We start from the raw sequence: 18,603 nt of genomic DNA, 5'->3' as shown, positions 1-18,603 counted from the left end.
CCTTCTCTGTCTGCCTGCCTGGGGCATGGATCGAGTTCTTCTCCCAACACGAGGAGAGTGCGATCCCGCCTCCCTCCCCAAGTTTCACTTCCAGATTTCAGAGCAAGACAGACACGGGGAGGGGGGGAGCTTGTCTTTACGGAGGTTTTTTTATAAAGTGTGGCAGGTGTGGTACAATGGACACTCTTTTTGCCATGGTTTTTTGGGAGGGCTCATTTGGAGTGTGTGTGCTTTAGCCCAATTAGGCTTAGTATCAAGACATGTCCTATTTTCGGGAAAACACTGTATAAATACATACATACATACACATACAGAAAGAGGGAGGGAGGGAGGGAGGCCGATCTGGTGATAAATCTGGTATAGGAAAAATGGCAACTTCTGTTAGAAAAGGAATAAATGGTAAATGTATGGGTTAATTTAAAAAACAGGTATATGAAATTGAAAGAAAGGACATAACCGATCTGAATGAAGGTGACCTGATTTTAAGTAGAGTCAATGAATATGTAGAGAAAATTGAAAATATTGGTTTAATTATGAATGAAAACAGTAAATGGTGTGTTAGAATTAATGGTCATCACGACTAAAAAAGTTCCTAGTTTGGTGACTGCTACATGTTAGTTCTGGTGAGCATGATAATAATAAAAAAACTAGATAAGAGTTTGAGGAATAATTGTTAAGCTTTCTGAATTAATGTAATCTAGAGCAGAATTACTTTGCTATTCACATAAATGAATGAATCAGAACAAACTAAATAAATGAGTGTGATGATTGGTGAGTATCTGAATAGAAAAGGAGATATATGTTTCAAATTATGGTTTAACAAGAGTCTAAGCACACAGCAAAGGGATAAAAACTAAAACTAAAACCAATAATATGATTATGATCAAATATTGAAAGAATTAGTGAATGATACAGGAGTAATGAGAGGTTTTTAAATGCGAGATTAACCCTTTTTTCTTAGGGTCAGAAGTAAATAAGAAAAAAATGCTCACTGAAGAAAAAGAAGTGATTAAAAACTAAAGTAACATTGGATAAGTTTAAGTCTTATGAAAAAGTATTAGAATAGAGATTGATTTCCTAGCAGAATGAGTGAAAATGAATGTAAGGGTTTGTGGTTTGTATATATTGAACTGCTGGAAGTGGAGTAAAAATATATGGTACAATAAGATAATGATCACTGCAAAAATCAGGATGAAAGATACTATGAGTATGGGGAGAAAAGATTATTGAATGAAGTCAAAGAGTATTGAAGGAGTCCAAGAAAATGAGACATTTAATATGTTTGTAGAATAAAAGTGCCAAGTTGAAGAGTGGAATTGTAGTAAATACTATAAATAATCTCCAAGGAAAAAAAAGTTGGAAAGAAAGTAAAAATGATATGAGAAGGCTAAAATATTGTAAGATTGCAGTTCTAAAGGAAGTTATTGAAGAAATATTAAAATGGTGTTTCTCAATCTTACTTTTCATTATTGTACTGTATGTATATCTGCTTTATATATAAAAATCCTAAGTTTTATTCAGGTTTTTATGCAATGCAGGGTTAAGATAACTAACATTTTAAAGTTAACTTTTAAGTTAAAAGTTTAAAAGCTATTAACATTTAACATTATAACTTTAGCATTTGTAACTTGCAAAAATATGTTATGCAGACATTTTTAAATTATGTATGTATGCAATTTGGTAATTCACTACATCATACTGATGCAATTGCTATTGCTTGTAATCCATTTTTTAAAAAAATCATTAAAACCGTTTGAAAACAAAGATGTACTTTTGCCATTTCAGTTCACAATAAATATCACTTCAAGGCAGTCAGTGGTAGTCAAGTTACTTTTCACCATAATGATTTGAGATCAACAATCAATCAAAAAATTTCCAGTGACAGTCGTTCACTTGTCAGAGTTTGTAGAACTGGTCTTACATTTTGTATTTCTTCCATGAACATAATGCTGTTTGTATGATATCCAAGAAAACCAAACAAGATAAATAAAATACTTAGTAATAAGATTTTATTGGTGGGGTTTGAGTTTTGGAGGGTCACAAATTATTGTAATATTTAAGATGTTTTTCATCCCTACCCAAGGAACCAGTTTTTGTTCCCATGGGGGTATTATTGCCCTCATGACAATTTGTATGTTAAGATGGTTGCAAACATTCCACCAGAAATGAGACTTTGCAAGCGACATGGCACCAGCTGTGTCAGTATGATGAAGCTTGTGGCGGTGCTGCTGTTCATCACACAATTCCACAACAAGCCTTGTAGAGTCCTTTTCTAAAAGGCTGCGTTGCACCAAGTCTCACAAAGACTCATTTCTAGCAGAGTTTGGGGGAGAAAAAGACTTCTGCGTGCAGCCAAAATTTCGCAAAAGGCAAGAAGATGAAATGCCAAACTTAAACCATACTTACACCTCATGTATGGATTGCCCCCAAGTGGTATGGGGGTGGGGAGGCCATCGGAGGTGCCCAGTGCAGCCCCCGTCTGTTTCAGTTTCGCCTTTGCCAGGGTGGCAGGTGCTTGAAGGGCGCTGTCCTGAAGCCTCCCCACCACTTGGCTTGGGGCGGATGCTGTGCTGTGGGTGGGCAGGTTGGTGGAGTGGAGAAGATGAACAGCAGACAGAAAACTCTTTTAAACAGTGTTGCCTGCAATTCTTGTTACTCCCCCTCCGTTGTTTCTCTTTCTCTGTCTCACACACAGAGACATTTGATCACTTGAAAGGGACAGCATGTGCGTCCCACAGTCTTCCACAATTGCCTGTCCTTTTCTCAAGAAGAAGCACGGGGGAGGGGGGGGCAATTCCAAAGGGCCACATGACTTTCTGCCTCATTGTAGCAACAACCTAAGCAACACCCGAGCTTCAGGCCTGGTGGAGCGCAAGCAGTGCTCCCCATCTGCTCCATAGGCACAAAGTGAGCTGTGGAACAGTGGGCGCCCCCGGCTGCAAGGTTGTCTGGCGCCATGTGCATGGCTGCAGCTAAAAAAAGTGCACTGGCAATATCTCCTTGCAGCCGAAGAGACAGAACTCCTAGCCCTCCCTGGATTAGCTGATTAACAGGCCCTGATTAACAGGCCCAGCAGCCATGAGGTGATCGGGGAAAGGCTGCCTCCTGTGCTGGCCATCCCCACCCGCTTCACTACAGGTTATTTTTGGGGTAGAGTGTATATTAGGTCCACCCCAAAAAATCAGGCTAGTTAAATTATTAATTTATATTACAGATACTATTAGTTTCATTTATTTTCTAGAATCTCTGCATACGCATACACACACATATATGATATATGTATGTACACACATATATATACACATGATATAGTTTACTTGGACTTCAGTAAGGCATTTGATAAGGTAAACCATAACCTACTACTAGATAAAGTAGAATAATGTGGGTTAGACAGCTGTGAAGTTCCCAAGAACTGACCTAATTAATTTACGAGCCTTGAGACAAAGTTAAAAAAAACAATTCATTTATTAGGACTAACATCTTGGCACAGACTTCTGTGGAGCTGAAACTAAATCCCACTTAATGGCGTCTGAACTTTACCCCTGTGTCCCCTCCCCTCTGTCTGACATCATCAATCACATTCACCAACAGGATGTTGGGGCAGGGTTCTGGGCATGCTCATTCATACCCCAGTTACAAGAATATGAGACTTTACTTTAGCCATAAGTATACATGGAATGTTTCTCCCTTGATAGTAGTCATGGAAACGCTTTAGACGTTGATAACAGCATCACCACCAGATGGATTCATAACTGGCTGACCAACCGCACTCAACGTGCAGTCCTCAATGGAACTGCATCTACATGGAGGGAAGTATGCAGTGGAGTACCCCAAGGCTCTGTTTTAGGCCCAGTACTCTTCAACATCATCAATGATTTGGATGAGGAATAAATGGGAAACTCATCAAATTTGCAGATGACACCCAAGCTGGCAGGAATAGCCAAACACTCCAGAAGATAGGCTTAAGATACAGAAGGATCTTGACAAATTTGAACATTGGGCACTATCTTATAAAATGAAATTCAATGGTGAAAAGAGTAAGGTTCTATATTTAGGCAAGAAAAACAAAATGCACAGGTACAGTATAGATGATACCTTGCTCAATAGTAGTAACTGTGAGAGGGATCTTGGAGTCCTAGTGGACAACAATTTAAATATGAGTCAGCAGTGTGCTGCAACTGCCAAAAAAGCCAACACAGTTCTAGGCTACATAAATAGAGGGATAGAATCAAGATCACGTGAAGTGTTAATACCACTTTATAATGCCTTGGTAAGGCCACACTTGGAATACTGCATTTTCCTGTGCACCGCTTGGAGAGTCCTAGTGACGGGTTAAATCATTCTGGTTGCCCTGGGACTGAGGAATCTTTTTCCTTGGCCACGCCTCCTTGTGTTCTTTGGCGCCAGAATTTTTCCTCAGTCTGCCTGTTCAGAACTTATATTTGTGAGCTCCAGCATAATTTATCTAGCCTTGGACTCTCCTAGTATTTCTCTTCTCTTTTTCCTTAATTTGTTTTGTCTATAATTAACTGTTAATTTGTTTCTTCTTTTTGCTTCATGTCATTTGAATTCTAGAGACTCAGATGAAGGCGTGGTGATGGGGTGTGCTCTGCTTGCTGCACCGCCTTTGGATGGCAGTGGAGAGCTGCCGCTTTTGCTTTAAAGTGCGGCAGGAGCGGCGCGGCTGCCAGCGTTTCTTTTTGGTTAGAATTATTGGTTTTTTTAGGATTTTCTCGCCGTTTGGAGGGTGTAGCGTGCCGCAGAGGGGTGCGCAGCCACTTCAATTCGTGCAGCCACTATCTTCACCTCCACCTTCTCCCTCGCACCAGAGCGGCGGCCAATTGGAAGGACCTAAATTTGCGCCTTTTTTCTCATTGGCATTCCCGCTCAGCCACATTTCTGCAGATAGCCATAGGGTGGTTAGCTGACCTTGATCAGGTCTCCAGCTGGGTCACTTCCACCCACAGCGTTTACCCAAGCGGTGCTGGCGCCTTGGTCACCTGGTGGTCATACCACCGGCACAGGGAGGATTTTTATGTTAATTTTTTGACCTTTATCCACTGATCCTCCCTGATCTATCTGCCTGGTCTTGCAGCCCTGGCTGCTTTTCCACCTTCTCACCTCCCGTCGAATGGCTGGATTCATTGGACTCATTGCCGAGCCCCAGTTTTACTCCTCTGGACTTTTTTCCACAAACCTTTCCTGCTTCCACAATATCTACGTGTCTTCTGATCCAGCACCAGCCACCAGAGTCTCCTTCATCTCCTGACCTCTACCTGTATTGGCCTATTGTCTGAAGTCTGTGCCATCATGCCATGGAACATCCTGGCCCATCTGACTCCCCTGACGGTAGACCAGGTCCCTCTCAATCTCCTAGCAAGGGAACTTCTGCAGGCAGGGGCAAGGGGGTAAGGAAGGGCAGGGTGGCCAGTCAGGATAGCCATCCCTATAAGGCACCTTCCACGGCGGTGACTAGGGATGCAGAGAGGCGGCAGCAGGCCTCAACAAACAATTTGAGAAAGCCCAACGCCAGGCTGTGAGGGAGTACCCTCAGCCTACCCCTCCTGTTGGGACAGTCATTCGACCGCTCCCAAGGGGGGATCGCCTGTCTGTAATTGATGAGGAGGTGGGCCTCCCAGGTCTCTGGCTGAACCAGGCTCTCCTGCTTTTTCGTGTGTCTCTGAGTCACGGCCTGCCCACGAGGACCCTAACCCCGGGGGGTTTGATGATCCCATCCTTGCCCGGCATGTTCTTCCTCCTCCTTCCAGGGAACCCATTGGTTCGGACTCTGCCATAGCTCAGGAACGTGAGTTATCGGCCCACATACAGGAGGTGGTCACCCGTGCCATCTCCCAGGGCATTGCCCAGGGGATGCAGAGGCGTGACCAAGCACCTATTGCTCCCAGCTCCTCTCAGCCCAGGCAGGAGGCTCCCTCCACCACCAGGTGGGTCTGTCACCCATCTCTGGAGTCCTCAGTGCTAAGCAAGGCTTCCATGGATCAAGAGGAGCAGGAGCTCTCGGAGGACCTTCCTCCGGATGCTCCTGCCTTCTTGGGCCTCTTTAAGACTAGCCTATTTAAGTCCATCTTGCACAAGGTAAGAACACCACCCAAGTGGGTACCAAACCTAAGACCGTGCAGGGATCCTCGGATTCTGCTCCAGTTAACCACAATGCTAGTATGTTTAACATTCAGGCACCTCAGCAAGAGCTGGTGCCGATCCCAGATCTCGTTATGGATGTCATTCAACGGCAATGGGTCCAGCCTGGCTCCCTGGCTGCGGCCAGTGGCGGGGACAAGAAACTGTACTCGGTTGACCCCGCGCTGGAAGACATCCTGATACTGCCAGGGGAGGGGATTTTATTCCATTCTCTTCCTGGTGCCCAAGAACTCAGGGGGGTGGAGAGCCATCTTGGACCTCAAGAACCTCAACCGTCACATCGCATACAGGAGGTTCAAGATGCAATCCCTGCAGACTATCCTAGCAGGGATTCAACTTGAAGGAGGCTTACCTACACGTTCCCATTTGGCCCCAACACCGAAGGTTCCTGCGGTTTTTCTATGCCGTCCGACACTACCAGTACAGGGCCCTTCCATTCGACCTGTCGTCGGAACCCAGCACCTTCACAAAAGTTCTGTCAGTGGTTGCAGCTCAACTCAGGCGCAGGCCTGTAAGACTTCAATGTTACCTGAATGACATTCTAATCCAATCGTCATCCAGGAAACAGGCCTTACGGGACCTCCACATTATAGTGAGTTCCCTCAGGAATCACGGGTTCTCCCTGAACCTGGAAAAGAGTCATCTCATCCCACCTACCAAATTCATCCATCTGGGGGCGGTGATAGACACCTCAGCTTGCAGGGTGTTCCTTTCCCAGGACAGGCTAGACAGTTTAGTATCCCTGACCCACAAGATTCTGGAGTTGAGGCAGGTCTCTGTGCTACTCGTATCACAACTGTTGGGGAAGATGATCTTCTGCATCTCGGTTGTTCCCTGGGCACGTCTTCACTCCAGAGAGTTGCAGTGGCTTCTCCTGCCCCATCAAAGAGCCAACAGAAGCAACTCATCCATGAAGGCGCGGATCCCCCTGACCTTGAAGAGGTCTCTCAAGTGGTGGCAATCGACGGTTCTACTGAAGGAACACCTGTTCAAGGAGCCCATGAGAATAGTCATCACGACAGATGCCAGTCTTGCCGGTTGGGGGATGCACATGGGAAATCGCATAACTCAAGGCAAATGGTCTCCAGCCAAAGTGGCCTGCAACATCAACTTCTTAGAGCTGCGAGTGGCCAAACTCGCCCTGCGACATTTTCACTGGGACATTCTTCATCAACACATCCTCTTGATGACAGACAATGTGGCCACCAAGGCTCACATAAATAGCCAGGGCGGCACCAGGTCCAGGAAGCTCATGGTGGAGGCGGAGGCCCTGGGCAGGTGGGCGGAGTGTCACGTTGCATCCATTCGCTCTGATCACATCTCGGGAGTGGACAACATGCCGGCAGACTGGTTGAGCAGGACCACCATAGACAGTGCAGAGTGGCGTCTGGATCCGACCCTGTTCAACCAGTTGTCTCACAGATTCGGCATCCCAGTGATTGACCTGTTCGTCACCCGAGAGAACGCACAGCTGCAGTGCTTCTTCTCCCGCTTCCACTCACCAGGAGCGGAGGGGACGGATGCCCTTCGATGCAGATGGCCTCAGGGTCTTCTGTACACCTTCCCACTGCTTCCGCTTATACCACAGGTAATCTGCAAGATTATTGCGGAAAGGGCAGAGGTCCTGCTCGTAGTTCCCCACTGGCCCTGCAGGTCATGGTACGCTGACCTCGTCAGCCTGTCAGTGTCATCCCCATGGCGGATTCCTCGGAACCAGGTCTCCCTCAGCCAGGGGGCCATAGTACACCCGGACCCCCAATGGCGCCATCTGGCACTTGAGGGGGATCTCCTGAGGAGTGAGGGCCTGTTGAAGAAGGTTATATGTACCATTCAGGCATCCAGACGACCAGCAACAACCAGGATATGTGATTCCACCTGGTCCACTTTCGCCAAGTGGTGTGACAACTACCGTCTCGATCCAGTCACTGCATCTGTTTCCTGCATACTGGTCTTTCTACAAGGGGGCCTAGACAAAGGTCTCACCCCCAATACCCTTTGTCGTCAGGTGGCGACACTTTCCACTATCTCGTCCGGCGACCCGGCGCAGCCCCTCAGCAAGATCCCGAGGGTTCGCTGTTTCCTTAAGGGCGCCTCCAACTTACGCCCTCCGGTGGTTCACCGCTATCCCACCTGGCAGCTATCGGTGGTCTTACAGGCTCTTACCTCTCCACCATTTGAGCCTCTACGTATGACATCGTCACCTCACCTTAAAGACTGCCTTTCTTATTGCAATAACATCCACGAGGCGCATCTCGGAACTGGCGGCCTTATCGGTCCAGAAGGATCTATGTGTCGTCCACCCAGACAGGTCATTCTGCATCTGGACCCTGTCTTCATCCCAAAGGTTAACACCTGGTTCCACAGGACACAGGAAGTAATCCTGCCTAACTTCTACCTGCGCCCCAACCACCCGAGGGAATGTGGTTGGCACAAGTTAGACGTCAGACAGACCCTGCGGATATACATCAAATGCTCTGCGGGCTTCTGCAGGTCAGAGGCCCTCTTTGTTTCGTTCCAGCCTGGCTCCTTGGGTAAGAAGGTGACATCTTCCATGATCGGTAGGAGGCTCAGAGCATGCATTGTAGCTGCATACAAACACCAGTCCAGGGCAGTACCCCGACACATTACTGCCCACTCCACTAGGAGCGCTGCCACCACATCTGCAGAGCGGCTACTTGGTCCTCACCCTTTGTCAGGAACTATAAATTGGACATGTATGCCTCGGCCGAGGCATCTTTTAGTTCCATTATAAGAGTTCCATGTAAAATTTCACATATTTGGCATACCATGATTTAGAGTATCATTTCATAAACATTCATTGACTTTTGGACAGACTATAAAAGGAAAAGGTTCTGTGGTGACTTGTGATAAAGTTCAAAATTCTCCTAGGCGCTGCTTGGAGAGTCCAAGCATAGGTTAACTTCAGCTTGTTGCTCAAGGACTGAGTTCAAAGTTTGTGTAGTCACACCTCCTGCTTTCTTTAGAGGCCAGTTTAAAAAACTCAGTCGCCCTAAAAGGACGCAGTTGTGGAGCTCCAGTCCTTGAGCATCAGGTTGGACTCTCCAAACAGTGAGTGTAGCCTTTTTTATTATATTTTGTTGTAGAGGTAGATTAGAACTTGGTAGCAGTTTGAAAGTTTTCCTCTCAGCTTCTTTGCGCGGAGCAGGCTGCTCAGAACAAGGCTGCTTTCCATGACCACGTGGTTGAGGCACCACTGCGGGGGGGCTCATTCAGTGGCTGCTGTCGAGCCTGGGTCCAGGTAGGAAGCTAGGGCCCCCCAAAATGCCGTTGGAGGGCTTATCAGAGCTCCGGAGGCTCCTAAAGCCTTTTCTGACTTGCAGACAGTCCCCAGTGCTGTTCTGAGCCGTTTAGCTGCCATTTTGAAGCCTTAAAGTGGCACTTAGCATAATTAATCAGAATTTGTGGAAAATATAGATTTGTGAGTAGTTGGTGACCTTGTGAAGATGCTCATCTCCCACTCAAAAGGTTGAGAGTTCAGTCCTAGATAGAGGTAGATGTTTGTCTCCTAGGGCACAAAATACCTGCTGCAAATTGCGTTAGCGTCAGGAAGGGCATCTGGCCAGTAAACACTCAGCTCCATCCAGTTGAGCCAATTCTACCCTGAATTTAAGGAGTTACAGGGTTGTAAAAAGATTTTCTTAATTCTAGATTTGTAAGTAAACGTGTATAAAATTTGTTGGATGTATAAAACTTTTCAATGAAATAAAATTAAGCTTAAAATCTACATATAAAAACATTTATGGGGGAAGGTATATCAACTAGGGATATTACTGTATTCTTGTGGCCCTGGGGTGAAAAACAAGAAAGGACATCTGGATCCAAGTTTTTATTGTTTTCTGTGGACAGACTGTTCAAAATGTTTCAAATGGAACACTGCTACTATTCTGATGGAACACTACTATTGAAAGTTTTCATTGAAACACTTTGGAAGTCCCAAGGTTAAACAAAGCACATTTTCTCTTTTGTGCACACCTTTTACCGAACAGTGTTGTTGAGGATGTATGTTATGATTTTATTTGTTTTCTAAAAGTATTGGTGCATAGCATCTTTGCTATGAAAGATTCAAATATATCTGCTCTTTAATTCTACTTCAGGATCCTCTAAGGATGAAGAAGGTTATTCTGACAAGGTCATTTCATGGTGTTTATAGTGGACAGTAACTTTGAAAGTTTTGTTTATTTATTTGTTAACTTTGTTGCTTCATTTTGAAAGAAAATTCCTATCATATTCTTCATTATAAATTAATTGTATGGATTTATGGAATAATTCAAGAACAATATAATGAATTTGATCATCAATTTCCAAAATAGATTAAAATCGTGAGTGATTGCAGAATTGCATTCTATTGCTTTTGGTTTTTATTTTCTTATGTGTCTTTAAAATTGCAAACTTAATGTGGAGTGTGTATAAGAATTCATTTCTTTCTCCATTTTAAGATTAAAATGGTAAAAATCCTATTTTGTTATGGTAAATAAGTAGTAAGATGCTTCGTATAAGAGCCAATCATAACACGGTATGTTTTAAGGCTTATTTAATACCATGAATGTATCCTCTGGCAGTGCCCTTTTGACTGAGAATTTTATGGGACTCAGAGAGAGTAACCTGCTTGGTGTTCAACTAATCACAGCCAATTTTCTATCACTAGAATTTTGCCTCTTGATTACAGCTTTATTAACAAAGCTGTAATTTAAAAGGGTGACTTTTAAATTAAAAGATACTAAAACTTTAAAAAGTTTGAAAATCCCTAGGTTTGGAAGCTATGTCTCTTGGTTTGTTGGTTTGATATGCATCCAAAAGTTAACATGCAGAATAATCATAAAAGTTGTTGTATGGCTTTTATATTTCGGTGCAACAGATTATGCAAATCAAGAAAAAAATAGCAATCCAAAAAAGGGCTTGTTACCTTTGATGAAGAAAAATATTTATAAGCAGATTACATTTAGAGAGAAAGTTTACCTAAAGAAAAAAGAAAAGCCATATCATAGGTTCACTGTCCCTGAATGACGGTCCGTTGCTTTAGAGTCTTCCTGAATTCTCAATTTCTCTATAGCAGGGGGACATTTGCCAGCTTCAGCTAGTGTGACAATCACCCCCTTATTTGGATCATCAGTCTCCACTCAATTCTAATGGGTTGCATTTGGAAATAGCATGGAAGCTACAGCTGTTACAGAATGTAGTGACTAGATTATTGGCAGCAATATCTCACTAGCATATTACATCAGTTCTTAAGTTGCTGCATAAGTTACAGATACATTTAGGTCACTGTATTTGAGGTTTATGGAGACCCGATCAATTCATAGCCTTCTTACAGCAGGGGTGAAATGCTACCAGTTCGGGCCAGTTTTCCCGAATCGTTGTAGCAAAAAATGCTACCATTCACCTGAACCGGTAGTAAAAAAATGCTTAACAAAGTAAAGAAAGGTTCCAACGATCAGCTGTACTGCACGATGGTAGGAACTTTTTGTTTACTTTTTTTTTAGCATTTGAGGACCATTTTTGTTTTCAGGAGGCTTCCCTGAGGCCTGCTAGGCCAAAAACAGGAGGGGGGATGCTGTGAAAGAGAGAGGGAGGGAGGGAGGACCAGAAACCTGGCACTAGGCACAGCTTCAGAGAATACCTTGAAAAAGCACAGCAATCCAGAGCTGAAAGGGACCTGATCTGTCCTCAAAGTATAAGGTTTTTGATTCATCTGTTTTAATTAGGTTCTTTATTCAGTTTTAGGACATATTCAAATCAAATATCTTCATTATGTTCTTTGACCATCCTTTACAATTTAAAAAATACAGTAAAACAAATAATGGTTTAATAGAAGAATTAGTTGTTAGGGAAGGGGAAAAATAATGGGACAATAAAATAGCATGTCTTATTTTTTTTAAAAAGTACAGTTGTATGACGGTGTAAAAAATGGCCACCTAATGAGTTAGTGTTCAATAAAAAAGTAATAATCATAAAATGTATCCATATGGCCCACATATTTGTAAATGATTGGTGTAATCAAAGGAAGTCTTGAGGCATTGTGCAAGGGGCACCATATGAGAAGTAGCTGGAAGTTTCTGCTTCCCTAGAACCACAAAGGCAAAGTCTCTGTGAATAAAGGTCGTGTAAATTCTTCCCTCCAGTAGGGCTCATGGGAGGGCATCAAAACGGGCATGTTCTAAAAAAGGCACAGCTATGAGCCACGCTAGCGCAGTGGTTAAAATGCAGTACTAAGGCTACTTCTGATCACTGGCTGCAAGCAGTTTGGCAGTTCGGGTCTCACCAGGCTCAAGGTTGATTCTGCCTTCCATCCTTTCAAGGTGGGTAAAATGAGGACCCAGACTGTTGGGGGGGGGGGGGAAATGCTGACTCTGTAAAACCACTTAAAGATGGCTCTAAAGCATGGTGAAGCAGTATATAAGTCTAATTGCTATTGCCATTTGCTTACTGTCAAATTGTTATAAGTACCCTGCAACTGAAGCCTTGTGATTGCCTATTAATTGGAGATAGGGTTCAGAGTCCCAGTAATATCATTTTATTGATGTGTCTCTGATTCTCTCTTTTATTATTAATTTGGCCGTCTCCAAATCAGGGTTAATTGCCCTACATATTCAGGAAAGAGGCCAAGACAGCAGAGTTCTATGCAGGTATAGTGCCACAGTAATTGGTAATTGTCTGACAGCAAAGGCATCAAGCCTGTAGGTTCAGACACGATTCTAGGATCTGCGGTAAGGATCCTAGTCCAGGCTTGAGCCTTAATAATTGGCACATCAGCTTCAAGCCTCAGTACTTCATTGGGGTGCCAAACAAAGGTCTTGAGAAAATTTGATTGGATGACTTCATAAGCCTTCATGTTTATGTATGGTCCAAATTGTATGCCATATAATAGTTGGACAACAGTTTTAGCTGTAAACAGTAACTGCTGCTGGGATATAATTTGCTCCTTTTTGTCTATGAAATGTAATTATTGCTTGTATGCTCTTTTGGGCAATAGAAGAGAGATAACTCACCTGGACAGTTAATTTTCTTGAGGCCTATGCCCAAGTGTTTAAAACAGGGGTGTCAAACCCTATTGCATCACGGGCTGTATTGTGGAGCCAGGTTGGCCTGCAGGCCACCAGTTTGAAAGGCCTGGTTTAAAGCATTGGGCAAATACTATGCCCAAATGTTTAAAGCATTTCACCTGTTCTAGTTCATGGTAATCAATTGCCTCTATGTACTTTTGTCTTTTGTTAGAAAAGACTAGTGCTTTAGATTTGTCATAAGTGATTATTAATTGTTCCTCATTACAGCAGGATACCATTGTTCTCTGTCATGCCTATAAAAGACAAGGAGATAACTGCATCATCAGCATAATGTAAAATTTGTCTGTTAGTTTAAGAGAAGATATCCATTCCGTAGGGGGGGGGTGTTGTTGATCAGAGAATTGATATATATGTTAAAAAGCTTTGGTACAAGTTTGCATCCTTGTTTTATCCCCTTGACAGTCTGGATAAAGTTGGAAAGATCCCCTACCAGTGACATCTTACTCTAAGAATGTTTTATCATATAATTTATGAATTAGGAACAGGAATCTTTTATCTGAAGAATCTGCTCAGGGTGTCCCAAAGTCTTAGTTTTGAGATGTTGTTAAAAGCTGCCTTGAATTAGTTCATGCAGAAATGCTGAAAATTCAAACAGGTGCAAAAAGTCCTACCACTGTGGGTTGGACTGAGAAACAGTAAATGGCTCAAAATCACCAGTGAACTGCTATGGGTGAATCCTGAGTTTCTCTGGTTCCAGTCTAAAAGCTGATACAAGTAGTTCTCGACCATTCATTTAATGACTGTTCAAAGTTACAACAGCACTGAAAAAAGTGACTTTATGACCAGTTTTCACACTTACAACCATTGTAACATCACCATGGTCACGTGTTCAAAATTTGGGTGCTTGGGAGTTGGCATGTATTTATGACAATTGCACTGTTCTGAGGTTATGTGATCACCTTTTGCAGGCTTCTCATAAAGTCAGTTGGGAAGCCAAATTCACTTAACAAGTGTATTTACTAATTTAATAACTGCTGTGATTCACAACAATTGTGACAAGAAAGGTCGTAAAATGCTGCAAGACTCACTTAATAACTGTCTTGCTTAGCAACAGAAATGTTGGGCTCAATTGTGGTTGTAAGTCAAGGACTATCTATGTTGCATGTACTGTATATAAGGAAAACAAATATCTTCGGAATTCTCCAGGGTATACTGTGGGAGGAGCAACTGATGGGTTATTATCACATCCTGATTGGTCCAGAGACTGAGTGGTATTTTTTTGTAGCCATGCCTCCTTTCCCTCTCTTGGCTCCCAGTTTTCAACTCAATCTGGTCTGAAGGAGATTGCTTTTTCCTTGGCTTCTGGCTGGTTCCACTCCTAGCTCTTCTAAAATTGGTAAAATCATCAGTTCTTAAATTGGTTTACTCTAAATTCCAAATTGAGGTCATTGGCTATTGGCCATTCAAACACGGCCATCTTCCTGGGGCTTCGGAACGCCAGTCCTGCAATTAAGTTCTAAACCCATTGGCCACGTGGAGCTGGGGTGATTCCTGTCCACCTGGGGGTGCCAGGCTACGAGAGCCAGCACAGCGGGGAGCAGCGCTCTCTCACATTGGCCGTGGCTCGTCCATCGGGAAACGCTGATACTGCAGGTTGCTGGTGGAGTGATCGGCGCAGAGCGCCAAGCAAGCAGCAGCCATTTTAAAGTGGCCACGAGGCTCTGCAGCAGCTAAAGTGAAGGCTGAGGTCTAGTGAGAAGGCTCTGCTGAACAGCCACCGATCCCGTTTACAGCTGAGACGCCTAGGAGGTGCCTCAGAGGTGGCTGGGCTGCAACGAGGAGACCAAAGGTGCAGCAGCGGCAGTGAATCAAGCCCCAGGGATAGAGGAATGATCACCTAGGCCCCATACCAGGGCCAAGAAGGCCAAGGCCTCAGCCACTCAGCATCCTTCTAGAGCCACAGTTAGGGATGAGCAGCACAGGCAAAAGGCGCTTGAGAAGAGAGTGGCCTAGGCTGAAAAGCAGAAGGAAGCCCAAGGCCATAGACTCAGCCCACAGATCACAATCACAATCACAATCACCAATTAGAGAGCCTCTCTAGCCCTTCCCCCCCTCCCGCTATCTCCTGTTAGAACCCGGGAGTATTCTAGACATGAGGATTCCCCTTTCCCATCCCAGTCTCACAGGGCTATCCGGGACGTTATGGGAGATCCTCTGGAAGGAGGATTTAGAGACCATCTGTTGCAAAGACCTATCCTGGCCCCACAGGAGCTGGAAGTACAGGGGGCATCTGACTCTTACGAGAATCAGGCAGCTCTGGACAACCTTCCAGAGAGCCTACATAAAATCATTGCCACAGCCATTACGCAGGGCATTACCTCAGGTTTGAGGCAACACAAGGGACCTGCCCATGCCTCCAGAGGGATGCGGGAGGGCACCAGGCCCCACCATCTGAGTCAAGGGGCTCATTCACAGGATGAACAAAGACCTATTTCCTCATCTCTCGCCAGCGAGGCATCTATAGTGGGGGAAGATGGCCAGCGAGATCTTGAATTGTCGGATGATGACGAGACTGGTTCCAGATCCCGCAGCTTTTTCAGGGCTTTTCCCTCCCGCCCTTTTCAAGCTGTTTTTACACAAGGCCCGCACTACCACCAAATTGGGCGTTGGAGCTACTACTTGGGCTACTGCCACAACCCAGTATCACTCTGGCCAGAGCATGTTTTCTAACCCTTCGGCAGAGAAGGAAGAGGTTCCAGCTCCGCCGTTGTTTTTGGAGGTTGTGAAGAAGCAATGAACTCACCCAGGGATGTTTCCCAATCCGGGCAGCAACAACCGCCGGTTTTATAATATGGATCAGGGATTCTCCCAGGCTCTCCAGGTCCCAACCATAGCTGCCTTAGCGACTTCTTCTGCATTAGTCTCTGGGGACGTTGCGGACAAACTCAAAGCTGAGAATATGAAGGGCAAACTTACTCTGTGTAAGACGTTCCAGGCGTCTGCATGGGCCACTAAGTCAGCGGTTGCAGCCTCTTTATTTAACTGTACACGTAACTACGTAACTGTAGTTACATCAGCTGCAGGATTGCATCCCCTCTTATGATGCACACCTACAACAGTATAGAAGCCACACAGTTCTCCATGGATGCAACTCTTGACTCTGTCAAGTATGCGTCGAGGGCATTGTTTTCTTCTGTAACAACAAGATGCCTCTAATGGCTGTGGAACTGGCAGGCGGATAATGTCCAAATGGTACCTGGCTACCACTCCCTATTCTGGGGGGGAGGAACTTGTTTGGGGAATCCTTAGACCCCCATCCTTGTAGAAAACAAGGATGAGAAAAAGATGTTACCAACTACCGCTAAATGTCCTGAGGCATGGTCAACTCCATATCTCCATATCTGCCTGCCTTCCGGGCCCCAGAACCAGATTACCAGCAATATAGGTACTTTCAATCAAGATCTGACAGACAGAGCCCCAGACCTTTATATCAAGATAGGAATAGATTCCACAGCCAACCCAAATGGCCCTTTCACAGGACCAACGGTCATCCCTACCGCAAGGGGAAGTGACTCGAATCCAAGTCTCCCCATAGGCAGTCGGCTAGCTCAATTTGCGAATCAATGGGAGCAAATCACAACTGATTCTTGGAGTCTCAGCACAGCGAGGGAGGGGCTCAGACTAGAATTTCTCTCCTTCCCACTGAACTACTTCAGGCAGTTCCTGTCATCAAGGAACCCGGTATAGCACAAGCTCATGGTGATTTGCCACCTATTAGAGATTCAAATGATCAAGCTGATTCCGTTAACAGAGCAAGGGTTTGGGTTCTATTCCAATCTTTTTGTAGTGCCAAAGAGTTTAGGGGGTGGTGGAGAGCCTCCATCTGAAGCTTCTCAACACTTTATTAGTCTACAGGAGATTCAAGATGTTCTCGCTGAGATCCATCTTACAAGGGGTCAGGTGGGGGATCACCTACCATTCATAGACCTCAGGGAGGCATACTTGTATATCCTCCAATCACACCACAAATTTATCAGGTTCTCTCAGGCAGGTCCCATTACCAGTATTGGGCCCTCTTCTTTGCACTGGTGTTGGCCCCCAGAATGTTCACGAAGGTCCTGGCAGAGTTGGTGGCTTACCTGCGTTCCATTCCAGTGAGGCTCCAATGCTACTTGGATGACATTCTGGTCCAAGCCCAGTCGGCTAGGCAGGCGTCCCACGATCTGCACTTCATGATTCAGACACTACAGGATCTCTGCTTTTCAGTGAACTTCTTGAAAAGTCACCTGGTGCCTTCGACAAGGCTCCTGCATTTAGGGGCAATTATAGATTCCAGGACAGGGATGGTCTTCCTGTCAATGGGCCATCAGTCCAGCCTGCAAAAATCAGTTCGGCAGGTGTGCTCCAAGCGGACAGTTCCCATTATCGAACTCTCCCGCCTGTTAGGCAAGATGATATCGTGCATCGGGATAGTTCCCTGGGCATGATTACATGCCAGGACATTGCAGTGAGCACTCACCACTTAACAACGGCGGCAGATGAGCAACTCCAACATTCTTATTCAGGTGTAGGCACAGGTGTGCCTGTTCTTTCAATGGTGGTTCTCCCTAGCGCTGTCCAAGGGATCTGAATTGAGACAACGAACGATAGTTACCATCATGATGGATGCGAACCTCTTTGACTGGGGAGCGCTGATGGAGTCACGGCTGGTGTAGGGTTGATGGATTGTAGCAGACCTGTGCCACAATAGCAATTGGCTCAAACTGAAGGCTGCTCAGCTGACGCTTTGCCAATTTCAGGACTCCCTGGTCAACCAACAAGTACTGCTCCTGACAAACCACATCACCACGAAGGCCCACGTCAACCGTCAGGGGGGCACAGACTCGAAGGCCTTATGGATCAAAGCACAAAGGCTCAATGCTTGGGCGGAAAAACATCTAGCCTCAATTGTGGCAGAACACATCTCTGGATCGGCCAACCATCAGGCCGATTGGCTCAGCCGAGCCACCGTGGACCATGGGGAGTGTCAGCTTCACCCCAAATTGTTTCATCGGATTTGCCAGCATTTCAGCACCCCAGCAGTGGACTTATTCGCAACCCCAGAGAATGCCCAGCTCCCTGAATTCTTCTCACGTTTCCCGATTCGAAGATCAGAAATGCCTTTCGCAGCAGATGGCCAAGTGAACTCCTTTATGCCTTTTCCCCCTCCCTCTCATTCTGGGGACCCTGAGGAAGATAGAATTAGAGGGAGTGGAGGTCATTCTACTAGTGCCACATTGGCCCAGGAGGCCATGGTATGCGGACTTGGTACAGCTGTCGGTCTCCCCCCCACACCGTGGAGAATTCCACAGGAGATCTCCTTGTGCCAGGGGGTCTTGTCCCACCCAGAGCCCCAGTGGCTCCACTTGAATGGAGCCTCTTG

At 45.2% G+C, this 18,603-nt stretch overlaps 1 protein-coding gene across 1 annotated transcript in view; it reads left to right on the top strand.

Annotated features, from left to right (window-relative positions):
- USP9X (ubiquitin specific peptidase 9 X-linked) overlaps positions 1–18,603 on the top strand; it is a 197,140-nt gene that overhangs the window by 17,839 nt on the left and 160,698 nt on the right. The gene's annotated exons all lie outside the window — the stretch shown is intronic.

This window comes from Thamnophis sirtalis, unplaced genomic scaffold (genome assembly GCF_051295495.1).
Source record: "Thamnophis sirtalis isolate CommonGarterSnake01/CBP01778 unplaced genomic scaffold, rThaSir2_p1.2 scaffold_8, whole genome shotgun sequence".
NCBI lineage: Eukaryota > Metazoa > Chordata > Lepidosauria > Squamata > Natricidae > Thamnophis > Thamnophis sirtalis.
This window is presented reverse-complemented; position numbering and strand designations above follow the sequence as displayed.